This window comes from Dipodomys spectabilis, unplaced genomic scaffold (assembly GCF_019054845.1).
Source record: "Dipodomys spectabilis isolate Male_0828 unplaced genomic scaffold, ASM1905484v1 ptg000012l, whole genome shotgun sequence".
Classification (NCBI taxonomy): domain Eukaryota; kingdom Metazoa; phylum Chordata; class Mammalia; order Rodentia; family Heteromyidae; genus Dipodomys; species Dipodomys spectabilis.
Genome location: NW_024870689.1, coordinates 5,433,438 through 5,441,543, shown reverse-complemented (window position 1 = coordinate 5,441,543; position 8,106 = coordinate 5,433,438).

The window sequence follows — 8,106 nt, the reverse complement described above, 5'->3', positions numbered from 1 at the left end:
ATTGGAATTAATTATAATTGGAATTAATCAAGTCCTCCAAGACAAAGAAGTACCTCCTTTAGTCCTCTGCTCCTCCATCTCGTCTCGCCCTCTGGCCTTGTCTGTGCTTTGGGTCTGCATGTGTCTGGCTGGATGGGAGGGCTCCAAAGAAGATCCCAGAGCAATCACTCCCACTTCCTTCTGCCCTGCTCCCCCTGGTGCTTTTGCTCTTTGCCATAGACCTTCTTTCTGGAATCCATCCGTGAGGTCATCACCACCAACATAATGGTGAATGGTGGGTCTGGCCTAACTAGGGGCAGTCAGAGGTGGAAGTAGGTCTGGGACTAGGAGCTTCCACCTTGGGTGTGGGCTGAGGCCAGGGCTGACCTTTATTTCATCCTGAGCCTTGCAGTGGTGGGGAGACAGTGTAGACTTCACATTGAGTCAGGTAAGATCAGAATCTGGAGGACCACTTGTGTGGAGAAGGATGTGGGTTTCAGGGGGCCACTGTGGTTGGTACTCTCTTGGGACTCCCCTCACCCCTCATCCCTCAATGGTAGAAGAGAAACTTCAACTAAGGACGTGGGAAGAGGACGCGGGGGAATATTTTGGTGTGAACCAGACTTGTGCTTCATATTCATCCTAGCCCCTACGTCCTATTTATCTGAGGAATGGCCATATGGGTTTGGGAGGGGAGAGAATCATCCTAGACGAGAATGTGGCTCAGGGGTAGAGTGTTCACCTAGAATGCCTGAAGCCCTGGGTTCTATTCCACACAGAAAAAGCTGGAAGGGGAGGTGGGGTCAGCCTTGATCAAAAAGAGCTCAGGAACAGTGGCCAGGCCCTGAGTTCAAGCCCCAGGGCTGCAAGAACAAATCTTTGTTTTTAGGCTTCTTTTTTTTCTTTGAAAACAATTTATACTTTGTGATAAGCATAACATGGACCTCTTTCCTGGCCACCAATGGGCCATTAGATGTCCCTTGAGTTTGGGCAAACTCCCTTCAGCCTCTGCCCTACCCTACCTCCAGTTTAACCTTCCCATCGCCCTGCAGATGGAGGCCAGAGAGAAAGCCACTTGGTCACCTACTTCTGGTGGCTGCCAAGGCTTTTGAGAGTCAGTATGTCACATAGAAAGTTATCATCCGCATCAATCTACAGGAGAAAGTGAGGGAGCACTCCTCCTCTGAGCCTGGGAGCTGTAGGCGGATCTGGATTTGGGGCATCTGGGGCAGGACCTGCTCCTTAGGGGAGTCCACTATGGGGTCGGGAACCCTGACCTCTCCTCTGGCAGTTTCCATGCTGTCTTCAAGTTGCAATTCTTCAAAACCTTTCTGCTCCTCCCTCATTTTACCCACCACAGGCCCTGAGGAGTCTGAAGCAGTGTTGGTGGTGGGGGCCTCAGCCTGTGCTGGCATCTGGAGACTGCTGTCTATGCCTTCTCTTGCGAGGAGTGACTGCAGCTCCCGCAGCACTCTCCTCTTCTCCATCTTCTCCCAGGACAGCCAGTGCATGCACTGGGCTTTCTCCTAACACAGCGCATTCAGGACCAACATCTGCTCTTTACACATCATGAGGGACTCCTTGATAGTTCGGATGTGTGCCAACAGCTGGCTGCATCAATGGTGGAGCTCACCTGCTGGACTCTGGAAGTCCACTTCATCAGGCAGGTCATGGACGAAGCAGATTTTCTTCTCAGATGCCCATCTGTCCTGCTTCCCATCCTCACACATGTTGTGGTGGCAGCTCATGGGGCTGAGGTCCTGTAGTTCGAGCTCAGTCTGGCACTGAGCTGCTGGGTCGGCCAGGGGGTGCCTGCAGCTGGCCTGCCATTCTTGCAGCAGGAGTTTCCCCCTGTGGATCTCATCCTCCAAGAGCACTCTCAGAGCCATATCACTCTTGGTCTGAGAGACATCATCCTCTGTGATGGTCACATCGGCTGGGGTTGGGGGGAGTCACCTCCTTACCTTTTGCTTCTCAAGGGCTCATGAATTCCCCTTCCCCAGGGAAAGCCAGGAAGCTCAGCTGGGCCTGCAGGCACTCCTCCTGTGATCTGGTGGCTTCCAGGCGCTTGAGAGTGTCCTGCCACTTCGGGGACACCACCTGGTCTCTCCAGTTTGTTGAGCCCTTCACTTGCTTCAGCTGCTCCAGCAGCTGGGTCTGCCTCTCTAAGTGCTGCTGCAGGGCCTCCTTCTCAGAGCACAGTCTCTCATTGGAGGCAATGTGCCATTCACAGGAGGCTCTGAACTCCTGCACTGTCCCAGGGACTGCTCCTGCTGCTCCTGAGCTGCTTGGCTGTCTCTCTCAGTCACCGCTATCCATTTCTCTATCTTCTCCTCTGAGCAGTCCAACTGTTCCCGCAGATGTTTCTTCATCTGCTGCTCTGAGTCCAAGATGCTAGCGAGCTCCTCCTTCTCACTACTCACCATATGGAGAGCGTCCCACAGCAGGGTCAGCTTTTCCTCTGGTTGTCCATCCCACACACATGCTCATCGTGGGGTCTCAGGGATCTCCTGCCGATCCTAGGCTTTTTCCTCTAGTATCTGCAGGTGCTCCTGCTCCTCCATGTTCTGAAGACGGAGACTGGTTTTCCTGGACCTGGATGTGAAGTTGTTCCTCCAGGTTTTTCAACTCCATCTGCTTGCTGTAGACCTGGGCTTGCAGCTGCAGCTTGGCATGAGATGGTCCTGCGGTGGGCTGTGGCTTTACCAGCTTCCTTCTCAGTTCTCACAGCTCATTCCCTAGGTCCAACACATGCCTTGCCACTCATTCCTTCTCCTCTGTCAATTGGTTCACCCATTGGGTCAGCCACCATGCCTTCTCCTTCCATGCGGACCTCTCAATGCTCAGGTCCTCCATGAAGGTGTCTCTCTCCAGATTCGCTATGGTCACCAGCCAGCTCAGGTTGTCCAGTAGTCTCTTCAGTACCTCACGCCCCTCCAGCGCTTTTTGGAACTTGCATATTCTCTTCTTTATGTTGCTCCTCTGTATCCACAGCACTTCCACCATCTCCTGCAACTCTGTGTTCACTTGCTCCAGGTCATCAAAGTTTCTGGTCTTTTCCTCGAGCTGAAGGGTCACATCATTCAGCTGTTCCAAGAACATTTTGGTCTCCTTTGCAGCAGTGACTGCAGAAGCTGCTATCTCCAGCTCTGCCATGCGCCACTCTGTAGCTTGCAGGCAGCTGGTGAGAGTTTCATGCTCCCTTTCTCTGTCATCAGTGGCCTGCTGCACTTAGGTCAGTGCACATTGTAAATCACTTTCTGCTGAAACCAACCACTGCATGGGTGCCTTGTGGATCTCTACCTCAATTTTTGGTGCTTCATGTATCTGGGCTATCTTCTCCCTCTCTTACTCCCATTGACCCTGCAGGTCTGTCTTTCCCTGCTTCAGTGGTTGGATCTTGGCACAGAATGCCTGGTTTCTTCTTTTCTGTGGTCCAGGGTGGGCACCACATGCCAGTAGCACCTCTGTGGATTCTTGGTGGTATTGGGACCCTTGACACTCTGGACCCTGGTGGCTGTGACTGTGTCCAAAAGCAAGGGAGGCCCATGGTCGGCATCACCTTTGGCTGGACTCTCCATTCAATCCGCCTCCCCAGTGGTGTTTGTCTTGGGGATCCCTCCCTTTTTCATGTTCTTTGTTTTCCTGAATGTTTCAGGTCTGTCCGGAGGATACTGCTGGTGTTCTTGTGGCAGTTTCTTGCCCACAGTTCTCTCATTGAGTCTTATTGTTTCACACATCTGAGAGCTGGGACGGGAAAGTTGGGCAGGCCACGTTCCCAGGCTCTAGGAAATCCTCTCACCGACTAGGATGTCATTTCCTACTCTACCTCAAAGTCACCTGGAGTCTCTTGCTCACCACTCAGCCACCTCTACCTTCCTCAACTGCTCTTAGTGGTATCAACCAACAGAGGGAATCCTGGTGATACAGGGAAGCATGGAATGCGGGCGTGGCCACTATTCTTGTATCCCATTGGTCAAAAAGAACCATGAAAGAATGGGGGTGTGCCCGGAATCCTGTGATACAGACAGAATGGACGGAGCCAAGATGACAGCAGACCCTTTACCAGGAAACTCTGTCCAATCCAGTTGGGGACAAGAGGGAGACCTGCTTTAGCCAGATGGCTGCACAGATTGTTGTGTATGTCTGTTTGTTGGCAGTCCTGGACCTTGAACTCAGGATCTGGGCACAGTCCATGAGCTCAAGATTAGCCCTCTACCACTGGAGCCACACAACTCTACTTCTGGCTTTGTTGGCATTGAGGTTGGACAGGGGTCTCAAGGACTTTCCTTCCTAGGGTGATTTTGACCATGATACTCCTATCACAGCCTTGTAAATATCAAGGAGGACTGGTGAGAGCCACTGATGCCTGGCTAATCATTGTTTGGGATTATGGCTTCCCCCAGTAGCCTGCAAGCCTTCAGCAATGCAAGGTGAAGTATCATTTGGAACTGGATCACTCAGACACAGATGGCCACAGAACAAAGGAAGAAAATGTAAAAATACCATCCTGCCACATTTTTCCTGTGCATTACCCCCACTGCCCCTGCACAAAGCCTGAAGTTCTAGGATCCCAGGATAGGCTGTGTTTCCAGCGGTTGCACCCCAGCATATGGTGATGAAAGCTGAGGCACGGTTGCCATGACCTGAGTTCAAGACCGTACTTGGCAAAAAAAGCAAAAAAAAAAAAAAAATAGCTCCCTGGCTTGCAATTCACGCCGTTTCTCCTAACTTTGAATTTGAACTTAAGGCCTGGGTAACTTTGAAGCACTGTGGACGAAGGGGAAGCTCACCATAATTGAAGACAAGAAAGTAAGGCCTGGTCATTAGGCCTGAATTCAAGTCCCAGCCCTGGAAAAATTCTATTTATATACATTGTAAAGGTAGGATTTGTACTTACGTATAGAGATGTTAAGTCTATGTCCTGTTTGTTGTGGTTTTTTATTGTATTTTTGTTTTATTCATTTATTTTCCTTTTTTTATTGTGAAAATACTGTACAGAGGGGTTGCAATTACATGGGCAAGAAAATGAGTACATTTCTTATCAAGCATTGTAGCCTCCTCCTTTGTTTCCCCTACCCAGCACTTCTCATTCCCCCCGCCCCCCCACCCAATCCTCCCCACTTCCCCCCAAGCCCCCCCTCCCCCCCCACAAAAGTTGTAAAGTTCCTTTTCGACATAATGACTTGTACATCTCATAGTTGAAATGGGTCCACCTGTATCCCTATTTAAACAATTTGTTTTTCCCCTTCCCCTCCACAAATTATACCGACATCAAATACAGTGAAAGCAATGATTATACTGTGGGGGAGGGACATAAAAAGCAACAAAGAAATAATCTTATAAATGTGTCAGAAACAATCACATGAAAGAAAAAAAATTGAGTATACATCTTAGGGTTCATTTCCCTAATTTCACCTTACCTAAACTTTTCTGCTTGACTCAGACATATATTAGATATTGCAAATAAGGGAAACCATGGGACCTATGTTTCTTTGGACCTGGCTTACTTCTTAATATAATTTTTTCCAAGTCTTTCCTAAATAAATGGGGCAATGTCATTCTTTCTGATTGAGGCATAGAATTCCATTGTGTATATATACCACATTTTCTTGATCCATTCATCTACTGAGGGGCTTCTGGTTTGGTTCCATATCTTAGCTATAGTAAATACTGCTGCAATAAACATAGTCGTGTTGGTACCTTTAGTATGGTCTTGTTTGTAAACATTTGAGTAAATGCCCAAAAGTGGGATTGCTGGGAAATAAGGGAGCTCTATGTGGAGTCTTTTGAGGAAACTCCATACTATTTTCCAAAGTGGTTGAACAAGTTTACACTCCCACCAACAATGCAGTAAGGTTCCCTTCTGTCCACATCCCCTCCAGCATCTGTTATTAGAGTTCTTGATTATAGCCATTCTTACTGCGGTGAGGTGGTATCTCAATGTTGTTTTGATTTCCATTTCTTTTATGGCTAGGGAGGTTGAGCATTTCTTCATGTGTCTATTGGCCATGCTTCTTTTTTCTTCAGAGAAGTTTCTCTTTAAGTCTTTTGCCCACTTATTTATTGGGCAGTTGTTTCTTTGAGGATTTGTTGTTGGGGGATTTAATTTTTTGGGTTCCAAGTATATTTTAGATATGAGATTTTTTTATTGACTGTGATGACACACATTCCATTTATGATATTGATGACAACCCATCACATGGTATCTAGATTAGTAGATCTACTAATGTCTAACACCCAGGACTCTCAGAGAAAAGGAAAACAGGTATCACACTCAACTTCTTACTCCATGATCCAATTGTTGGCAGTGCTGGGATCTGAACTCAGGGCCTGGCAGACCCAATTCAGACCCTGAATGCGTGTGTCAACATGGCAACCTCTAGCCAATGAAGCTGCCAGGGCATTTCCAGACCCTGAGATTGAGCTGCAGGGGTGGACAAAATAGCCATACATGGATAGACAGGTGGTAGAACACCAATAAATATATATATTTGTACATAGTACCAGAGAAATCTATCTAGGATTCAATGACATCAACTACATTCCTACTAACTCTTAGGTCTTTATTATGCCACCATTGAAGGAATAGTATTCTTTTCATACTTAATAAACCATTCATTAAGATGAATCATTGTCCTAGGATCATTGTGTCTAATTTTGGACTAGACCAATACACGCAGAAACTTCTCATTCAGTCATGAGTTTGCTAACATTTCATTGTTATTCCCATGCATAGGAACAAGTATCTCGGGATCTCCCCCACTGGTAGGTGTCAGGACCAGGATTTAAGCTCAGGGCCTACGTTGACGCATGGGCCTATGGCTTCCCTGATAGCCCATTAGCCTTCGTCAATGCAAGGTGAAATACCCTTTGCAGCCATGTAATTCAGACCCAGGATGGTCATCGTGCAAAAGAAGAAAATATAAAAAATCCATCCTGCGACATTTTTTCTGTCATTTTTTCCCTGTCATTTTTTCCTGCAAAGCTTCAGAGCCTAGGATCCCAGGATTGGCTACGGGTCCATGGGAGCTCGCCACCCTGAAGTGATCGAAGCTGAGGCAGAGTTGTCATAAACTGAGTTCAAATCCCATGCTTGGCAATAATAATAACAATAACAATAATAATAATAACACCCTGGCTCAGAATTCTCACCATTTTTCTGACACCTCTGAGATTCCAACTCAGGTCTGGGTAACTTTGTTGCACTGTGGGGAAAATGAAGCTCACCATCCTTGAAGACTACAAAGTCAGGCCTAGTCCCAGGGCCTGAACTGAAGCCCCAGCACTGGCAAAAATCATATGCTCACCTATTTTACACATAGGACCTCTCTTTACATAGAGATGTGGAATGCATCATGCATTCAGTGTTGTTATTCTTTTTATTGTGTGTCTTAGTCATGGATGCATTTTGTATTTTATTGCATATGATGACAGCTATAACTGTGCTGACATGGATGGCAATTGATTCCCATGAATATAGAGTTGCCTACATAGCATACTGCATCCTAGCTGAGACCCAGGACTTTCACAGGACAGAAAAGCAGGTGCAACGATTGGCTTCTCACATCAGGATTCATCTTTTGGCAGTGCTGGGACTGACAAAGCAGGCCCAATAGACGAATGGGTCCAGGTAAGCACACAAGCCTGTGAGCCACTAAGGAGCTAGGCGGTTCCCAGGACCTGAGATTGAGTCCCACAGGGGTGGGGAGAGGGTGGGGCACAATAGTCATCCATTCATAATCTGAAGGTAGTATGTAAATAAGTACATATTTGTATAGAGTAGGATGGCAACCAGTGATGGAATCCAATCTACCTTGTGACTAATGATTCTTGGATCTTCCTCAATGCCTCCATTTCATGACTGTAATGATTATGGTCATGTTTTATCAACTCTTCATTAAAAATAATCGATACCCCATGAGTCTTGCCTATCATTTCCTCCTCACATCAAGCAGGAGCTACTCATTCAAAGATGAGATCCATCGAATTCCATGACTCTTCCTAGGTCCGGAAACGAGTATCTCAAGATCTCTTGCCATTCCCTCAATGTATGGGGGCGGACTGGGAATCAACCTCGGGGCCTCCATTGCTGGGTCGGCCTCTGGCTCTTCTGATAGTCAACAG